Genomic DNA, 21625 nt, shown 5'->3' with positions numbered 1-21625 from the left:
GTGTTATGGGACTGTTTTCGATAGTTTACCTGGTCTTGATTTAACTTTGGTATATGATATCTGTCTAGAGATTCATTCACTTCATTTAGATTGTCCAGCTTTGTGGAGTATAGAATTTTGAAGTATGACATAATGATTTTTTTTTTTTTTTGATTTCCTCAGTTTCTGTTGCGATGTCTCCCTTTTCATTTCTGATGTTTTTAAGTTGGATACTGTCTCGGTGCCTTTTTGGTAGTTTAGTTAAGGGTTTGTCTATTTTGGTAATTTCCTCAAAGGATCAGCTCATAGTTTTGTTTCTTCTTTGTATTTTTCTTTGTTTCTAATTGATTGACTTCAGCCTTGAATGGATCTATTGCCTCCTGTTTACTCCTTTTGGGTGTATTTGCTTCTTTTTGTTTCAGGTATACTGTTAAGTTGTTTAGGATGAGAGCTCTCCAATTTCTTTATGAAGACACTTGGTATTGTGAACTTTCCTTTTAGCACTGACTGCTTTCATTGTCTTCCATAAGTTTGGGTATGCTGTGCCTTTATTTCCATTAAGTTTTAGAAAGTTTTTAATGTCTTTTATCATTTCTTCCCTGACAAAGTTAACATTGAATAGAGAGTTGTTTCGTTTCCATGAGCAGGCTTTCTGTTGTCCTTAATTGTTGAATTCAAGGTTTAATTCATTGTGATCTGGCAGGATGCAAGGGATTATTCCAATCTTCTTGTACATGTTGAAGCTTGCTTTGTTGCCTGATTATACTGTGAATTTTGGAGAATGTTCCATGAAGTGCTGATAAGAAGGTATATTTTTTTCTTCTGGGGTAAAATGTTCTGTAGATATCTGCTAAATCCGTTATTTATAACATCTGTTCGTTTTCTGTTTTAATGACCTGTTCATTAGTGATAGATGGTGAAGGTCCCTACAATTATTGTGTTGGGTTCAATGTATGATTTTAGCTTTAGTAAAGTTACTTGTATGGATGCATGTGCCATTGAATTTGGAACATAGATTTCCAGTATTGAGATTGTGGGTTCTTTTCTTGATAAGTATGAAGTATCTTCCCCATCTCTTTTGATAACATTTGGTTAAATATCTATTTTACTATAATGGTTACTTCATCTTGTTTCTTGGGACTGTTTACTTGTAAAACCTTTTTTGAGACCTTTACTCTGAGGTAGTTTATATCTTTGTTGCTGAGGTATGTTTCTTGAATGCAGCAGAATGACGGATCCTATTTATGTATTCAGTCTGTTAGCCTGTGGCTTTTTTATTGTAGAATTGAGTCCATTGATGTTGAGAGATATTAATGGACAATGATTGTTAGTCCCTGTTATTTTGATGTTGGAGGTGTTACTGAATGTGTGTGATTCTCTTCATTTGGTTTTACTGTGGGGTATTTAATTTCTTGTGTGTAGTTACCCTCCTTGTATTAGAGCTTCCTTCTATAATTCTCTATAGGGCTGAAAGATTTTGTTTAAATTTGAGTTTGTCATGGAATATCTTGATTTTTCCATTTATGGTGATTGAAAGTTTTTGTTGGATATAATATCCTAGGCTGGCATTTGTCTGTTAGGGTCTACTAGACATCTATCCAGGATCTTTTGTCTTTTAAAATCTCCATTGAGAAGTCAGGTATAATTCTGATAGGTCTGCCTTTCTATGTTACTTGGCCTTTTTCCCCTGCAGCTTTTAATATTCTTTCTTTGTTCTATAAATTTAGTGCTTGATTATTATGTCATGGGAAGATTTCTTTTTTTTTGTAAAATCTGTTCAGTGTTCTCAAATCTTCTTGTATATTTAACCACCACCCCCCCCCTCATATTAGGAAAGTTTCCTTCAGTCATTTTGTTGAAGAGGTCTTCTGGCCCTTTGACCTGGGAATCGTCACCCTCTTATATTCCTATTATTCTTGGGTTTGGTCTTTTCATTGTGTCCCAAATTTCCTGAATGGTTTGAGTTGCAAGCTTTTTATACTTTGTATTTTCTTTGACTGATATGTTGTTATCTTGTATGGTATCTTCTATGCCCGAGACTCTCTCCTCTATCTATTGTATTATATAGGTAAGGCTTGCATCTGTAGCTCCTAATCTTTTCCCAGGGTTTTGCATCTCCAGTGTTGACTCCTTTTGTGATTTTCTTATTGTTTCTATTTCCATTTTTAGGTCTTAGACTGGGTCGTTCAATTCCTTCACATGTTTGATTTTATTCTCCTGTATTTCTTTAAGGGATTTATTTATATCCTTCTTAAAAGATATGCATGGTATGTACTCACTGATAAGTGGGTATTATCCAAAAAGTACAGAATGATACACCACACAGACTGCAAGATGTTTAACAAGAAGAAAAGCCCAAGTGAGGATGCTTCAATCCAACTTAGAAGATAGAACAAGATAATCATGGGAGGCAGAGGGAGGGAGGGATCCAAGTAGGAGGGAAAAGGATAGTAGGATTAGCTACAGAGGGAGACAGGAGAGAGGCCCCGAAGGCAAGAATGATTGGAAATATGCAGAAGCAGGGGATGGGGATGGGGGAACATATAGAAAGTCCAAAAGACCTGGGATGTGAGTGGCTCCAGGAATCATGATTACCTTATTCAAAATGCCTAACAGTGGGGAGATGGAACTTGAAGAGACCACCTCCTGTAGATAGATAGGGCCCCAGTAGAGGGATAGGGTCTGCTGTGGATTACCCTGGTACTGTTTGCATTTTGATGCTAATTCTGCTTCCTCAAGAGGAACTGCCCTGAAAAGGATTAGATCATATTCTCAGGTGATTCCATGTGAACCTTCTCCCCATTTTAATTGATCAATAAAGATGGCAGAAGCCAATTGCTGGGAGAAGGTTGAAGCAGGTTTTCCAGGTCCCAGGAGGCAGAAGAGGAGAGAAAAATAGAGAAGGGCTTTTTGGCCAGGCTGGGGAGGGAGCCCTGGGATGTAGTGAGACTCTGTAGACCTGGGAACTATTAGATTCCATAGTGGCCTCCACCACCAGAAGAATTTCAACATAGAACAGCTGATGTTATTAGGACACTAGATTCTGAGTCTGGCAGTTGTGAGACCTGACTGATTTTTTTCACTGCTCTATACCCCTGAGATTTATTTATTGGACATTTTTAAATTTACATTTCAAATACTATCCCATTTCCAGGCTTCCTGTCTATAAACCCCATATCCCATTCCTCTTCCCCTTCTTCTATGAGGGTGTTCGCCCTCCCTGACCACCCACCCCTTCCCGCCTCCCCACTCCCTACACTGGGGAGTCAAACCTTGGCAGGATCAAGGGCTTCTCCTCCCATTGGTGCCCAACAAGGCCATCCTCTGCTACATATGCAACTGGAGCAATGTGCCTGTTCATGTGTACTCTTTGGGTAGTGGTTTGGTCCCTGGGAGCTCTGGTTGGTTGGTATTATTGTTCTTATGGGGTTGCAAACCTATTTAGCTCCTTCAATTTTTTCTCTAACTCCTCCAATGGGAACCTGGTGCTCAGTTCAATGATTGGCTTCCAGCATTTGCTTCTGTATTTGTCATGCTATGGCAGAGTCTCTCAGGAGACAGCTATATCAGGCTCTTGTCAGCATGCACTTCTTAGCATCAGCAATATTGTCTAGGTTTTGGTGGCCATATGTATATGGGCTCTAACCCCAGGTAGGGCAAGCTCTGAATGGCCATTCCTTCAGTCTCTGCTCCAAACTTTGTCTCCATATCTCCTCCTATGAATATTTTTGTTCCCCCTTTTAAGAAGGACTGAAGCATCTGCACATTGGCCATCTTCTTCTGGAACTTCATGTGGTTTATGGATTTCATCTTGGGTAATCCAAGCTTTTGGGCTACTGTTCATTATAAGTAAATGCATAACGTGTGTATTTTTGTGATTGTGTGATTTGTGATCATTTAGAATGATATTTTCTAGTTCTATCTATTTGCCTATGAATTTCATGAAGTCATTCCTTTTAATGGCTGAGTAGTACTCCATTGTGTAGATGTACAATATTTACGGTATTCATTCTTCTGTTGAAGGACATTTGGTTCTTTCCAGCTTCTGGTTATTATAAATAAGGCTGCTATGAACATGGTGGAGCATGTGTTCTTGTTATATAATGGAGCATCTTTTGGGTATATGCCTAGGAGTGGTATAGGTGGGTCCACAGGTAGTGCAATGTCCAATTTTCTGAGGGACCTCCAGACTGATTTCCAGAGTGGTTGTACCAGCTTGCAATCCCACCAACAATGGAGGAGTGTTCCTCTTTCTCCACATCCTTGCCAGCATCTGTTGTCACCTGAGTTTTTGTTCTTAGCCATTCTCACTGGTGTGAGGTGGAATCTCAGGGTTGCTTTGATTTGCATTTCCCTGAGGGCTAAAGAAGGTTGAACATTTCTTAAGGTGCTTCGTGGCCATTTGATATTCCACAGCTGAGAATTCTTTGTTTAGCTCTGTACCCAATTTTTAATAGGGTTATTTGATTCTCTGGAGTCTAACTTCTTGAGTTCTTTGTATATATTGGATATTAGCCCTCTATCAGATATAGGATTGGTAAAGATTTCCCAGGCTGATTTTAAATATTAAGATTTTCTGGTGTTTTTCCGTTTGCCATGATTCAGGCAGGCAAAAGAGAAGGTGCAAGCAACAAAGGTCTCAGTGGCAGGGGTGAATGGTTGACGGAATGTGAGCAGTGGCTCCAAACATTCTCAGGAGGGACGATTGCTGAGTGGCTTAGCAAAGCCAGCCAGAGGAATGGGTGGTGGTCTTGGGAAAATGCCAGCTGGCACCATGTCAGCAGCTCTTCTTGGAATATACCCAGAGTCTCAGAAAAGTGTTACCTAGCTACAGGAGTTCAGTAAGACTGGAGTGGTCATTAGAAGCTAGTGCAGCTAGCCACAAGAGGTTGACAGACCATGAGTAGAGCTTTCAAGCATTTTTAGCAAGCATTTTTAAAAATACATTCACCAGCCTATTTTCAAAATTTTTGAGCCACTATTGTTCTTGTCTAAAAGAAATGCAGGGGACAAACTGGAGCAGACATTGAAGGGAAGGCCATTTAGTGAGTGGCCCAACTTGGGATCCATCCCATACCCTGACACTATTACTGACACCATGTTGTGCTTGTGACAGGAGCCTAGCATGGCTGTCCTCTGAGAGACTGTACTAGCAACCAAGTGAGACAAATGCAGTTATTTACAACCAACAATTGGACTGAGGTTGGAGACCCGTATGGGAGAGTTAGGGAAAGGATTGAAGGAGCTGAAGGGGATGGCAACCCTGTAGGACGACCAACAGCTATCAACTAAACTGGACCCCAGGGAGCTCCCAGAAGCTAAACTAAGTCACCAAACAAAAAACATACATGGGCTGGTCTGAGGTCCCCAGCACATATGTAGTAGGGTATTGCCTTGTGTAGCCTCCTGTAGAGATTTGATGTCCCAGGGAAGGGGGATGCAGGGGTGTGTGTGTGTGTGTGTGTGTGTGTGTGTGTGTGTGTGTGTGTGTGTGTTAGGTGGCTGGGGGAGAACACTCTTGGAGGCCAAGGGATAGGAGGTCAGTAAAGAACTCTTAGTGGGAGTATCAGGAAGTGGGACAACATTTGGACTGTAAATAAAACAATTCAAAAGAAACCACACCAATGATACCATGACATTTTTCAGGCAAATGGATAGAATTAGAAAAGATTATCCTGAGTGAAGTTACCCAGGCCCAAAACATCCTGCAGGGTCTGTACTTGCTTAAAAGTGGCTATTAACCATAAAATACAGGATGCACATAATATAACTCACAGACCCAATGAAGATAAATCATAAGGAGATTTGAAACGGAAACCTAAGGGTTCCTTCGGAAGTTGGTTGGATGGTGTTTTGCTGGAACAAACATGTGAAGGAACATTTCATGGAAGGAGACATAGGAGATAGGATGTTCTGCTAAAGCAAGCATGTGGAAGGACATGTGATGAAAGATTCTTTGTTAATGACAGGAATGTATTGGTCTGCCTTACATTGCATAGTTGGGCTGCATTTGTAGGGATTCCTCTTTAGAAAAAATGCTCAAAAATATTTCTGGTCATGTGCTCTAGTTTCTTGCTTCTTCTACAGACTCAGGCTGATTGTCAGAGTAATGTCCTCTGAGACAGACATACATGGTAAGGCAAGACATGTGCTAAGGCAAGAACTGTGAAAGACATATAATGTTTAGAGAGACATAAATAGAACTCCATGGACAGTGAGGGGGGCTGAGCTTGTTGGTCTCATATCTTTCTTGATCTTCACTTCTCTGACAGAGATACAGCTGAGAACTGGCATTCCTCCTGGTTCCTACAATTGACCCATACCTTGGCCAAGGCCTGACTGACTCTGCTAGGTAGTGTCAACAATGCTGATTCCCATTTGCTGTTCCAACTCTACTGAACTGGACTGCTGGTGTATGTGTTTGTGAGTGAATGGAGCTGCTGCTGCTGCTGCTGCTGCTGCTGCTGCTGCTACTGCTACTACTGCCCTGTGAAGAGAACTTCAAATTTCCAGACAAAACAGAGGGAAATTGCTTCAAAAATCTTTTTAAACAGTTCCCATATATTCTTTTTTTTCCTACTACCTCTAGTAGGTGGTAGTCTACAAGGAAGGTGAAAGCTTTAAGAACCATGATTAAAAATAGGATTTGAAAAATATTAAAGATACAGAAGGTTCAAGGGGGGATGCTTGAATCTCTCTTAGAATGGGGCAAAAAAATAGTCATATGAGGTGGATGGAGGTAGGGAATTGAATGGAGAGAGGATGGTGAGGGGAATAGAGTGAGGAGATCAGGTATAGGGAAAGCCTGGGAGAGAGGACAAGAAGAGTGAATGGAAATTGGTGGAAGCAGAGATCGTGGCATCTCTAGGAGTTGCCAGAGAACTGGGAATGAAGGAAGCTAGAGGGAGTCTAGGAGGGTGACACTAACTCAGACTTCTGGTAATGGAGGATAGGAAGCCTGTAGTAACTACCCCCAGTAGCCAGCCAGGATCCCCAGTGGATGGGTAAGGACTCGAACCCACCTACAAAGCACACAACCCAAACTTTGTCCTGTGTACAAGAAGTGCAGGGACAAAGATGAAACAGAGAGTTGGGGAATGACCAACCCATGGCTGACCCAACTTGAGACCCATACCATGTGTAAGAACCAATTGCTGAGACTATTAATGATAGTTTGTTATGCTTGCAATCAGGAGCTTAGTACAACTGTCTTCTGAGAGGCTCCACCCAGCAGCTTTCCTGATACAGATACAGAGATCAAAACCAAACATTAGAAAGGGATTAGGAAGTCTGTGGAAGAGTTGGGAAAAAGAGTGAGGGACATGTAGGGGATAGGGACTCCACAAGACCAACAGAGTCAACCAACCTGAACCATTGAAGAGTCCTAGGGACTGAACTACCAACCAAATAGCTGGACCTTGGCCCCCTACACACTTGTGGCAGAGATACAACTTGGTCCTCATATGGGTCTGCCCAAAATTGGAGCAGGAACTGTCTCTGAATGTAGGCTGCCTATGGATTCTGTGACTCCGTGGTAAAAGGTGTGCCTAGTCCTGCAGTGACTTGATGTGCCAGGGTGGGTTGGCACCGAGGTGTGACCTACCCCTACTCAAAAGAGAAGAGGACAAGAGACAGAGGGACTAACTGAGGTGTGAACTGGGAGTGGGAGCTTTGGTTGGGATTGGGATGTAAAGTGAATAAATGAACAAACGAATAATAAATAAATGGAAAATGTACATACATGTAGAAGTAATGGTGAGTAAATATACCTCTACCACATGTCATTTTGAAGAGAAAAGTAATATAATGATGTGCTCACACTGTATAATTAAGTAGTTGAAATCTAACACATTGACCATGAAGAGAACGTATGGGATGTGTCTGTTGGGGTACAATGGAGCGTGCAGAGGGTATTTTTAAAAATATTTCTGTTGGTAAATTTGTATTTTTTGAGAACTAACTCTGATGACAGGACAGGCCTTATTTTCTTAGAGTCGAGAATACTTTTCTAAAGTGTCCCCAAGACTCCTTGTTCTGAAGTAGTCTGGAAACACTGTAACATGAAGGAAAGAAAACAGAAAACAACTAAGGACTTTAAAAACCTGTGCCCTTGAGAACACCTAGAAGGTGAACCTATTCTGACTAAGGCTAGCTGCTATTGTTTGTCTCCTGGCCTACCAGTGCCTGATATGGAAATGGGAAGCTCAAAGCCAGTACACAAAGAGAATTATATCTGCTCTACCCAGATATCTCTCCATTTAAAACACCAACTGGCTACCTTAACAGTTTGCTCAGTTTCTCTGGTAGATGTAAGCACCAGACTTGATCATTTCATTTGTGTAATTCTATCCACTCTTTTCTTTTTCTCTTATGGATACTTACTTCATATTTAATAAACTTCCTTATTCCAAACCTAAAGTACCTATCTTAGTTCATTCTCCAACATCTTTTTTTCCAAAGTACTCAGGGTCAGTGATAGGGAAAAGAGTATGTTTTAGGGTTTCTATTGCTGTGTAGAGACAATTCGATGGCAGCTGGCATGGCCTCAATAAGGACAGAGTAACATGGTTCCTGCCTCTGGGACAGGGCCAGCCGGCAAAGGCTTCCATGAGTACTTATGGCTGCTGTGTGTATAAGGCTTGTTTGAATAATAATGTACATATTTTATGTTCCTCCCTCAAGGAATGTCCTCCTTGTTTAAGTTAATGACTCCAGGATAATCAGAGACAGCAAGAAACTGGGAGGCAAAGTTGCGTCTATGTCTCAGCAAAATGATAAACGCTGGGACTTTCAGGACCGCCCTTAAGGTTCTGTAAAAGGACTCTAAAAACATGAGTTCAAAAATATATAATTTCTCAAGTATGCAAAAATATAAGGATGCAATATATAAATTGTATAAGGAGCATCACAGATCTAAAGGAGCAGAGGCAGCTACACTGTGAGCCAGCCTGTCAGAAAGATACGAAAGACAGGCAGATAAATGTAGGCAGACTCCTGGGGTCAAGATCAGCCTGAGACACTGCAAATCCAGGCCAGGCCATGGCTGGAGTGGTGATTCCACGGTGGGGTCCTGCTTAGCCATCTTATCGTCTGTGCTTAACAGAGGCAGGCAGATATCTGATATCTGACTACTTCTGCAATGTTGAAAAAAGTGTTTGCTGTCTCCTAAGAATCAAGGAGCTGGGGTAACAGGACGATAACTTATAGGATATTCAGATGAAAACCTGTAATAAATAACTGAAATGATATGTAAATAAAAGTAACTGCTTTGGGTCTGCATAAGATGATGAGTTAATAGAAAGTGACAGCAGCTCCTTTTCAGAATTTTTTTTTCTAGTGAGAGCAGAACTGTCTGGAGATTGAACACAGCTCTTCAAGAATTTTTTTTTTATAATGGGACTTCTGATTTTTTTGTCAGAAAAATCCAAGAAAATAAAACACAGCTCTTTTAGAATTTTTTCATAGCTCTCTTAGAATTTTTTTTTCTAACAGTATTTCTGACTTGATCAGGATCACAATCCCAAGAGTTACTTAGAGAGCTGACACAGCCCTTTTAGGACGATTTCTAACAGCTATCCAGAGAAGGCTATCTGAAGTGGGAAAACAGCTCTTTTGGAATATTTCCGGGCCTTTTGATTTGATTAAAAACTCACGAATCTCTTTTAGAGTTTTTCTAACAGGATTTTTGACATCGTCAGAAAATCCGAGATTATTTTGTAGCAGTTTATCTGACTTTGGCCAGAAAATACATGAGCTATCCAAGAGAGCTTTTAGAATTTTTACTAGGAGGGAGAGCTCTCTTAGGCAGAAAACTAGCTGTCTCAACTACAGAGATTTTAGAATAGCAAGAACAAGCTCTCTAGAGCACAGCAGAGCAGAACACACACACACACACACACACACACACACACACACACACACACACACAGAGAGAGAGAGAGAGAGAGAGAGAGAGAGAGAGAGAGAGAGAGAGAGAGAGAGAGAGAGAGAGAGCAGTCTGAAAGCCATCTTAGCAGAACACAGGCTACCAGCTTGGACTTGGAGTCATTATTTTTGCTGCTCCCAAACACCCCTTCTTTCAGAACCTGGACCTAGTTAAGGTTGGTCCTTGGCAGGCAGAATCTTTTATACAGGAAATCATTTAAGTGGGAATGGTTTACGGTTCGGATGTTAAGTCCACTATCACCATGGCAGGAAGTACAGCAGTGTGGCTGGTAGTCTCTTCCTGTTGTCTGTGGGTCCAGATGTAGATCTCTCGCTGCGTCTTCAGCACCTATCTGCCTGCATGCTGCTGTACTTCCTGCCTATGGTGGCCATTCTCGTTCAAACTACTACAGATTTTCATCGTTGGAAAGTGTGGGATGGGCACATATTGAAGCAGGAAAAACAAATCCTACAAATGTTATGGGACATTAAAGAGAGTTAAAGGCAGATATTTCGCTTATGTTGAGCTCATATAACACGTTTTACATATGCATACATTCAAACAAGCAAATACACAATGAATCCCCCTTTTTAATACCTTTTGTATGGTTACTGTAAAGGAACAGAGAATGTCATTTTATCATAGAAGATACATTAAGGGCTGGTTCTCTATTTCTGGTGTACTGAGGAATCACCTCGTGGAGATTTTTAACAATTTGATGGCCAGAAACTGTCATTTATTTGGTCATTCGTAGGTCACCAGAATCAGAATTTAAAAGAAAAATAAAACGAAGCGATGTTGAAATATTAAATCTACACTGTGTAATCAAGGAGGGTATTTTTTAATAATAAAATACCCTATATAATAATATATAGTGCCTAGGCTTCTGGCAGAGGCTGCCGCTGGGGAACTATTCTGACTTGTTCCTCTACTCAGTTAAATTAATTTCAGTTCAGTTCCACAAATATGTGTTTATGTTAAATATTCAGATGGTACAGAAAACAGTAAGGTCTGAACTCCAAAAGGACATATATTCTTCCCTATTCAGGGATAACTAAAAGCACTATAAAAACATAAGTGCATCTTAAGAAAGGGAATTTTGAGCGCATGTGCTCAGCCATGTCGGTCAGTGTACATTGCACACCGCAAGCTGAGGAGAGCGCCTAGTTGGTAACCGAGGAGGAAGCATGTTGCTCTCGGCTTTCCTCCTCCACTTCTGTATTCAGGGTAGGCAGTGGATCAGGAAGCATCAACAGCAACGGACCGGACCATGTCTTTCCGAGCAAAGGAGAGCATGATTGTCTCCTGGAGGTGGAGGCAGAGACCCACTACTAGCTGAGCATGTCCTACATATCAGTGGAGCAGGAGTACAGCCACGCAACCGCAGAGAAGGGCTCCGGCTTTTGAGGCTATGAAGGCAGCAGCCACTTCCAGGCTCCCAAGGCATAGATATATTGCAGATCAGCTAGACCATCTCAACATTTCAAAGAAATGTTCCTAAACCCGGAATCATCACCCTTCAAGATGATGGATACTAGACTGCTCTGTCCTTACTTGGTCCTGGAACTGAGAAAATGCAATTCATGTACCAGTGTGACCCCTTTGACCAGTGTCTTATCAAAACAAACATGATTAATAGTTGTCTTATATAATATACTTGGGTCCCTACCTGGGCATTTGTTTCACGCTTATAATCCCAACATTAAGAGATAGAGTCAGGGAAATCTTTGCTGGTGTACTTAGTAAGACCTAGAATAAGAGAGCCAAAAGGGAATATTTGGGACTCTAATGTTGATGCATGTACACAATACATAACATGTATACATGCTATGTGTATTTTTAGTTTTTTTATTTGCTGGCCTCAAACCTGCAGCAGCCCTGCCTGTGTCTAGGTACTGGAATTACATCATAGCTCCTTGCCCCTCTATAGAAAGTGGAGTTTTTTTTATTTGTCTTACTATGTAGCCATGGAAATTGCTGCGTAGACTAGATGGCCCTTGAACTCAGAGTTCTGCTCGCCTCTGCCTCCCACATGCTGGGATTAAAGGCAAGTGCCACCATACCTTGTGCTTGCATTTATTTATTTATTTATCTATTTATTTATTGACAGAAATACTTTTGTTTTTAAGGTGTTATGAACTTCCTTATAGTGCCTTAGTTAGGTTTCCATCTCTGAGAGGAGACACCATGGCTAAGGCAACTCTTATAAAGGACAATACTTCATTGGGGCTGAATTACGGGTTCAGAGTTTCAGTCCATTATCATCAATGTGGGGAACCTGGGCAGTACTGGCACTGCTGAGAGTTCTATATCTTGTTCTAAAGGAAACCAGAAGACTGTCTTACAGGAAGCTAGGAGGAAGATCTCAAAGCTCACCCCAACAGTGACACACTTCCTCCAACAAGGCCACACCACCTAATAGTGCCACTCTCTGGGCCACACATATTCAAACATGTGAGTCGATGGGGGCTAAACCTCTTCAAACCACTACAAGTAGAATTCTTTTCATGAAACATGACTTAATGATTGCTAGACTAGAGGATTTGTCACCTTGTCTTTTACTATTCTCAGTAAAATCAAAACACTGAAATGTTTAGGTGCATGACTATACAATTCCCACACAAAAAATGTAAACTAACCTTATATGACATAATAAAGGGTTAAAAATATTTTCAAGATAAATTACTTAGAAATGAATTTTATAATACCAACACTCGGGAGGCAAAGGGAGGTGGACATCTCTAACCCACCCCCACCCCCCCACACACAGGGTTTCTCATCTAACCCTGGTTGTCCTGAAACTTGTTTTATAGACCAGACTGGCCTCACAGATCCACCTGCTTCTTTCCTCTTTTCTGCTGGGATAGAAGGTGTACTACTATCATCTGCTAAGAGAAAGAACTCTTTAGAAAAAAAACAAAAACAAGCTATGTATGAAGCATAAATTCCTACCAGTGGGAGGGGAAAAAGAGCCAAACAAGAGAAACAGAATTGTTAAAATGCAGCTTTACCGTGTAGAGATAGAGGCTCAGTGCTCAAGACTGTACTGCTATGGATACAAGTTTAGTTCCCAGCCTAGACACTGGGTGGCTCAGAACCACTCTTAATGTTAGCTCCAGGGGATTCAACAGTCTTCTGGTCTCCATAGACACCACACATAACATCAAGAAAGTAGTTTTATATTTCTCCTTGGCCAAATCTCCTGGGCCCTTTTTCTGGATAAATATTTTCAAGGATTAAAGTGACTACAAATGAGATAAAAGCCACCAAATATTTATGATCCTTAAGGCTTTGAACCATTTGGGATAATGTGGTAAGAGGAAAAGTTCACTATGTAATGCTATCCCTAAACCTAGTATTAATATGACTATGTATTCATTGAATCTTTCAGAAAATAGGACGGCTACCCATAAAAACAGAACAGGACTCATACTACTAGCTAAATTAATGTCATCTGGTTTGGCCAGATGCTCTGTCTGACAGAGCAAAGTCCCATCTGACCCCTCCCAAGAAAGCTGGGAAACTGGCCCTATAATCATCTGAGTAAAGGCTGATATGGGGATATAAGACTTTGTTATTATCATGATGAGTAGTGCAGCAGTAAGGGGGATTAACCCCACCAGAGTTATATATAAAGCTGGCTCTGGGCTATCATGTAGGTAAGTGATGGTACTTGGATTCTTGGGGAAAAGGATCACCTCCTGATGCTGCTTTTTAAAGTTGCATGGTAACGTTGTATCTTCCTCATACACACTTAAAATGATGTGGAAAGCCAAGTTCTCAGAGGCAAAGAGGAAAAGTTCTGTGGAAGACATATCTTAGAAGAAAGTATATTTATTCTGCTGGCTCTGAGTCTCACTGTAAAAGGGCTCATCAGCATCTTTCAAGATGTTCCAGAAATTTTCTGGACTAAGTGAAGCATTCTGGTCTGAGTTTTGTCCCCAGAAGATGCAATTCTGATTCATATGTCTTTACAATTGAGGGAAATGGTTGAATTTAAAGCAACATCTTGCCACCATCACGAGGTGCAAAAGTTAAACAATAAGTTCAACCAGAAACATTACTTTTAATGCTGTAGTAAAAGAATGAACTGTTGAGTCTTTTATGTCTGAGGACTTGGCTAGAGCTTTGTTGTACAAGAGGCGTCTTCAGAACTTTCTGTCGAGAACAGCCATTCTCAACCTGTCGGGTATGACTCCTTGTGGAGATGGTTGTAGAACCCTTTCATGGGGTTGAATATCAGATATTTATATTATAATAACTGTAAAATTACAGTTGTGAAGGAGCAATGAAAATAAATTTAGGACTGGGATCACCACAACATGAGGAAATGGTACTAAAGGGTGTAAGGAAGGTTGAGTACCAAGACGCCAGAATAGAGCCTGCCTTTCATTCCCAGCATGCTTTAGGTGGAGGTAGCATCAGAAATACAAGGTCAATTTCCATGGAAATTTGAGACCAGCCTGAGATACATGAAATCATTTCTGAAAAGGGTAGAAGTTTCTTCTAGAATTTGGATTCTATTAGTGGACATGTGAAGTAAAGATGATTATTAGAACTGTTAACAGGAAAATTTCTCTTCGTTTTGTTTTATGCTTTGAAGACATCTCCTATATTGCACACACTAGTCTGGAAATCCTATTATGAAATACAAACAGAGAGAGAGAGAGAGAGAGAGAGAGAGAGAGAGAGAGAGAGACAGACAGACAGACAGACAGACAGACAGACAGACAGAGACAGACAGAGACAGAGAGACAAAGACAGAGAGAATTTCATTCTAAGTTTCTGACACTTGAGGAAAGGTATATATTGTTTTTAGTTTAAAATAAATTGATTTTTTTCCTTAGGCTTCTGATTTCTTAAGAAAACTGGGACATCATTTAGCTAGAATTTCCTAAAACTGTCTTCCAAGTACTTGGGAGGTAAAAGTAGGGAGTCAGGTGTTTAAAAACAGCTTCTGTTAAAAGACAGTTTGAGGCATGATGTCTTTGTAAAGCTAAAAGGGAAAATCCCTTACCTTGGATATACTAGTACAATAATTGTTTAGTTAACAATGATTAATTAATGATAAAAACCTAATTGCATAAAACATGGCATATCTCATAATAGTATTAAAAGAGATGATTTTAGCTTCTCAACAAATGGGTAAATGGTTTGCTACTGATGGCTTAGATACATGACATCCAGCGGATGTTAAAAAAAAAAACCTGTAAGATACCATTCTAAGCCCTTAGGTAATTACGCAGTCCATCACTTGGCATCTATTGAACATCACGGAATTTTTACTCCCTATACTCTCTCTTTTCCATTTCTTTCCCTCTTCTCTTCTAACAGGAAAAAATCCAAAAGGAATGTCAGAAGAAAAGAACCACAAAAGCCATGCATTTTTAATAATAGTAACTGCAATTTATAGGAGGCTTGTATTAGAATATGCTGATATTGTGTTTCTACACTAGGTATGGACTAAACACATCCTTAACAATTTACTATTGAAAACTTAAATGACATTGTCCAACAAGGGTCCTAAATAATGTTAGTGTATGACATAAAACTGAATGACTCAAAAATACGGGCACTGCCAAAACACAAAAGAAAATAGTAAAGTTCTTTATTTAAGGCAGAACTTAAATTTATCTAGACAGAAATGGGAGATTTTGGTTCAGTGATAGCACATTGGGAACCCAGAAATATCAGTACATTAATCTACACAGAAAGAATTGTACACATGCATTTAGAAAAGACGTCTAAGACCTAGGTAAGTATGTTGAGGAAGAACTGGACTGAAATCCTAAATGAATCTCAGAATCCCACTGCAGGCTTTCCTCAGGACTACCCTTTCCCTTCATAACCATAGGCTGTTCCACAGCTCCACCAAAGGCCATACCAGTACCAAGAACCCCAGGTAATCCCCTGTTGGCAGACTGACAATATCTTTTTAGAGCCCAGCCAGCCTTAACTCAGTAAACTTCTACCTCCTAGTCACAATACTCCAGCCCACAATTCCACCAGGAGCCCCCTGCTTTACCAGAGACCAAACTGGTACCCAGAACCCCAGAATCCCAGAGGCCATGCTGACACCCAGAACCCCAGGAGAAACACCCTATTGAACCAGAGGACTAGTCTAACTCTCAAACCACATGCAGTTCAGGTCAGAAGATCAGAGAGGAAACTAAAAACTCAAGGGGGGAGGAACAGAACCAAAAGGCGCTCATTCAACAAAATCAATCTCAAAATTGACACCTAAACTTATAATTACACCAAATCAAGATGCCTAAATGTCAGGATGAAAATACAATGAACAGACAAGGCCATATGTTATCACCAGAGTTCAGCCATTTTACTATAGCAAGCCCTTAGCGTTCTGAAACAGTTGAAGCACAAGAAAATGGCCTTAAAACCAACTTTATGAGGATGATAGAAAAGGAAATGAGTAAATCCCTTAAAGAAATTCAGAAAAAGAATGAAGGGATAAATGAATTTGTTCAAGATATGAATATGGAAATAGAAGCAATAAACAAACTGAGAGAATCCGGAGATTGAAAATCTAGGTAAGTGAACAGTTAAGAGACAAGTATTACTGACAGACTACAGGGGATGGAAGAGAGAATCTCAGATGTAGAAGACACAATAGAAGAAATTGATAGATCAGTGAAAGAAAATGTTAAAGCTAAAAAATTTCTGACAGAAAACTTCCAGAAAATCTGGAGCCCAATTAAAAAGAAAGCCTAAGAATAAAAGGAACAAAACAAGGAGAATTCTAGCTCAAAAAACCAGAAAAATATTTTTAACATCATAGAAGAAAAATTGCCTAACCTAAAGAAGGACATGCCCATAAAGATAGAAGAAGCTAATGGAATACCAAATACATGAGACCAGAAAAAAGGCCCATAATAATCAAAACACTAAACATAGAATATAGAAAAAAATATATTCAAAACTGCAAGTGGAAAAGGCCAAGTCACATATAAAGGTGAATCTATTTGAATTACACCTTACTTCTCAACAGAGACTCTAAAAGCCAGATGGGCCTAGATGAATGTCTGTAGACTCTAAGAGACCTGAGATGCCAGCCCAGACTATCATACCCAACAACACTTTCAGTCATTATAGATGGAGACAATAAGATATGCCCTGATAAAGTCAAATTTAAAACAATAGCTATCCATTAACCTTGCCCTACAGAAAATACTATAAGGAAAATTCCACCAAACGGAGGTTAAACACACTTATGAAATCACAGGAAATAATCTCACACAAGCAAAATCAAAACTGCCCTCCCCCGCACACACACCACTACTACCAACATGACTACCACTACCACTACCACTGAAATGACAATAACTAACAATCATTGGTCATTGATGGTTCACAACATCCATAGACTCAATTCCTCAATAAAGGACACAGACCACGAGAATGGATACAAAACCAAGATCCATCCTTCTGCTTACATAGAAGAAATTTACCTTAACATCAAAGATAGACATTAGTTCAAAGTAAAGGATTGGAAATTTTTCTAAGCAAATGCAACAAAAAATTTGGTATAGCCATTATGATATCTAATAAGATAAACTTCTAATGAAAGTTAATCAAAAGAGATGGGGAAGGACAGTTCATACCCATTAAAGGGAAGATCTGTCAAGATGATGTTTTAATTCTTCATAGCTCAGCCCAAACACAAGGGAAACAGGTTTGTAAAGAAGGCACTATTAAAGCTTTAATCTCACATACATCTTCACACACTGATAATGTGGACATTTATCCACTCTCACCAACTGGTAGATCATCTAGTCAAACCTAAACAGAGAAATACTGGAGCTAACAGATATTGTAAACCAAAAATTCTAACAGATATCTTCAGAATATTTTACCCAAACCTAAAGGAATACACTTTCTTCTCAGCACCTCATAGAACATTCGCGAAAATTATCACACTCATGATTACAAAGCAAGTCTCAAAGGATACAAGAAAATTGAAATAACTACCTGCATCTTCCCACCACAGATTAAAGCTAGACTTCAACAACAAAAGTAAAAATAGAAAAGTTAAAAACAAAATGCTTGGAAACTAGATGACTCTCTACTGAATGACTGTTGTATCAAGGCTGAAATTTTTAAAAAATTAGAAATTGAAGACTTTCTAGAATTGAATGAAAATGAATGCGCAACATACTCAAACTGATAAGGCACAATGAAATCGGTGATAATAGAAAAGTCTGTGGCTACACAAAGGAATTGGAGAGATGTCATACTAGCAAATTAACAGCAAATCTAAAAGCTCTAGAACAAAAAGAATCACTCTCACCCAAAAGGAATAGATGGTAGGAAATAACAAACTGAGAGTTAAAATTAATTAAATAGAAATAATGAGAACAATACAAAGAATCAATGAAACAAAGAGTTGGTTATTTGAGATCATCAACATGATATGCAACCCTTATATAACTAACTAAAAATAGAGAAATGAAAAGGGAATATAACAGTAGACACAGAGGAATCCAAAGAATCATTAGGTCATACTACAAAAATCTGTACTCCACAAAACTGAAAAATCTAGAAGAAATGGAAAAATTTCCAGATAGATACCAGTTAACAAATTAAATCAAGATAAGATAAACAATTTAAATATACCTGTAACCCCTAAGGAAATAGAAGCAGCCATTAAAAGTCTCCTAATCAAAGCCCAGAGTCAGGTGGTTTTAGTGAAGAATTCTACCAGACTTTCAAAGAGAGAGCAAATGCAATTCTGTTGCGGCCCAGTGAGTCCTGCCACCACACACTTTCTTGAACTCAATTAAGTTGCCACAAGAAAGAACACATCACACAATACCCTCTGATCCAATTGATAAGATATAATTCGCCCATCTAGACAGCACAAAATCCTATATGCACCCACACCTGTATCTATGCATAAAGAAGAATCTTAATATCTGCTGCCATGTTCTCCCAGCTCCTTCTCCTTGCCCCAGCCCTGTCTCTCCTGCCTCTTCCTCCCTTCTAAAACTTCTGTTCTTGCCTCCCTTCCTTCTCATCCAATGACAGGCCTCATTTTATCTTGTCTGCCTTCACCTGCATAATGACATCAACCTACAGGTGCCAACCCTTGAGGTTGATCCAACTTGGGCCAGTCACTGGACGGACTTTCCTTCAGTCTCTGCTCCATGTTGTCCCTGAGTTTCTTTTAGATAGGAACAATTCTGGGTTAGAAATATTGACTGTGGATTGGTAATCCACTCTCCTCTTGGAGCCCTGCTTATCTACTGGACATGGTCTCTTCAGGTTCCTTCTCCCTGCTGTTAGTCATTTCAGCTAAGGTCACCCCCACTGAGTCTTACAAATCTCTCACACCCCAGGTCTCTAGGACTTTTCCACCTACTCCCCAACCCAAGAAGTTGTATATTTACATTCATTCTCCTGGCACCCTGTGCTTCTCTCCTATCTCCTCCATACCTGATCCTGGTCCCCTCTTCCCTCTTCCCTTTCTCACCCAGGCTCCTTCCTCATTCTGCTCTCCCATGATTATTATGTTTCCTCTTCTAAGTAGAATTAAAACATCCTCAAATGCACCTTCCCTCTTATTAAACTGCTTAAAGTTTGTGGGTTTTATCATGGGAATTCTGTACTTTTTGACTAATATCCACTTATGTAAGTAGACACCATGCATGTTCGTTTGGGTCTGGGTTACTTATCTCAGGATGATACTTTTTCCTTCCATTCATTTGCCTGCAAAACTCATGATACCCTCATTTTTAATAGCTGAATAGTATTCCTTTGTGTAAACGAACCACATTTTCTGTATTCATTCTTTGGTTGAAGGACATCTGGGTTACTTCCAGCTTCTGCTTCTTATGAACAATTCTGACTGTCATGAATATAATGGAACCCATGTCCTGGTTCAATGGAGGAGCATCTTTTGTGTATATTCCCAGCAGTGGTATAGATGGGTCTTAAGGTAAAATTATTTCCAGTTTTCTGAGGAAGTGCCAGATAGATTTCCACACTGGATGTACTAATTTGCAATGCTACCAGCAATGAAGACGTGTTCCTAGTTCTCCACATCCTCATCAGTGTGTCCTGTCACTTGAGTTTTTGATCTTAGCCATTCTGACTTGTGTAAAGTGGAATCTCAGGGTCATTTTGATTTGCATTTCCCTGAAGACTAAGGATGTTGAACATTTCTTTAAGTGCTTCTCTGCCATTTGAGATTCCTCTGTTGAGAATTCTCTGTTTAGCTCTGTACCCGATTTTTTAATTAGATTGTTTAGTTTCTTGGAGGTTAACTTCGTGAATTCTTTACATGTTTTGGATATTAGCCCTCTATCACATGTAGGGTTAGTGAAGATCTTTCTCTATTGTGTAGGTTGCCGTTTTGTCCGACTGACAGTATCCTTTGCCATACAGAAGTTTCCAGTTTCATGAGGTCTTATTTATCGATTGTTGATCTTAGAGCCTGTGCCATTAGAGTTCTGTTTAGGAAATTTCCCCCTGTGCTAATAAGTTTGGATCTCTTTCCCACTTTCTCTTCTATTAGGTTCAGTGTATCTGGTTTTATGTTGAGGTCCCTCATCCACTTAGGCTTGAGCTTTGTTCAGAGTGACAAATATGGATCTACTTTCATTCTTCTAAATGCAGACAGTGAGTTAAACCAGCATTATTTGTTGAAAATGCTTTTACCCCCCCCCCAACTACAGTGGCTTTACTATCAAAAATTAAGTGTCCCTAGGTGTGTGGGTTTAATTCTGGGTCTTTGACTCTATTCCATTGATCTATCCGCCATGGTATCTCTGTACCGATACCATGCAGTCTTTATCACTATTGCTCTGTAGTACAGTTAAGGTCAGGGATAGTGATAGTGATTCTCTCAGAAGTTCTTTTATTGTTGAGAATTGTTTTGGCTATCTGTTTTTTTTTTTCATATAATATTAGGAATTACCCTTTCTATGTTTGTGAAAAGTTGTGTTGGAGTTTGGAAGGAGATTGCATTGAATCTGTAGACTACTTTCGTAAGATGGCCATTTTCCCTATGTTTATCCTACCAATCCATGAGCATGGGAAAATTTTCCATCTTCTGAGGTCTCCTTGGATTACTTGAGCCTGTAATTTTTCTACGTTTGTTAAATTGTGGGGTCCTTACTCCATTATTTGGTTACCTCTTCTTGGTATTTATTAGAAGGCTTATAGAGACTCCTCAACCCAAAATAATAAATGCAAATAATGACTTCAGTTTATTTCACTGACCTCATCCTGTTTCTCATTTAATGACATATAAAATAACATTTCATGAAACATAACATGAAATATGAAATATAATTAATGTATAATAATCTGCTTGATATTTGAATAGGCTAAAGTTAAGGTAATATGTAATCCAAATGCTTTCATTTCAATGCTTGAAAGCCCTGGGCTACCTCCAAAAATTTTGACTGAAGAAGGGATGATAGATTATGACAATTGGTTTTCTTACATGCTCTTATGTAGTCCATGGTAACATATAATTCTCTAAATAGCCCAGGGTGGCTATGAACTCTAGATTCTGCTTATATGCTGTTAGGTCACCATAGTGTCAGTGATGATGGCAATGCCAGGAAACAGAAACTCAAAACTCTTAATGTCAGACTGAAAGCTGTAAGCCACAACTTTTAGTGTGTCTTGTGTCTAAAGAGCTCCCACATGAACCACCTGGCTGATTCACCCTAAGCAGCACAGCCGCCCCTGCCAAAT

At 39.7% G+C, this 21625-nt stretch overlaps 2 pseudogenes; one reads left to right on the top strand and one right to left on the bottom strand.

The window, feature by feature from the left end:
* Positions 1–11091: 11091 nt before the first annotated feature.
* LOC116912208 lies at positions 11092–11405 on the top strand (annotated as a pseudogene).
* Positions 11406–13081: 1676 nt separating this feature from the next.
* On the bottom strand, positions 13082–13826 carry LOC116912037 (annotated as a pseudogene).
* Positions 13827–21625: the final 7799 nt, after the last annotated feature.

Source organism: Rattus rattus, chromosome 11 (genome assembly GCF_011064425.1).
Source record: "Rattus rattus isolate New Zealand chromosome 11, Rrattus_CSIRO_v1, whole genome shotgun sequence".
Taxonomy (NCBI): domain Eukaryota; kingdom Metazoa; phylum Chordata; class Mammalia; order Rodentia; family Muridae; genus Rattus; species Rattus rattus.
This window is presented reverse-complemented; position numbering and strand designations above follow the sequence as displayed.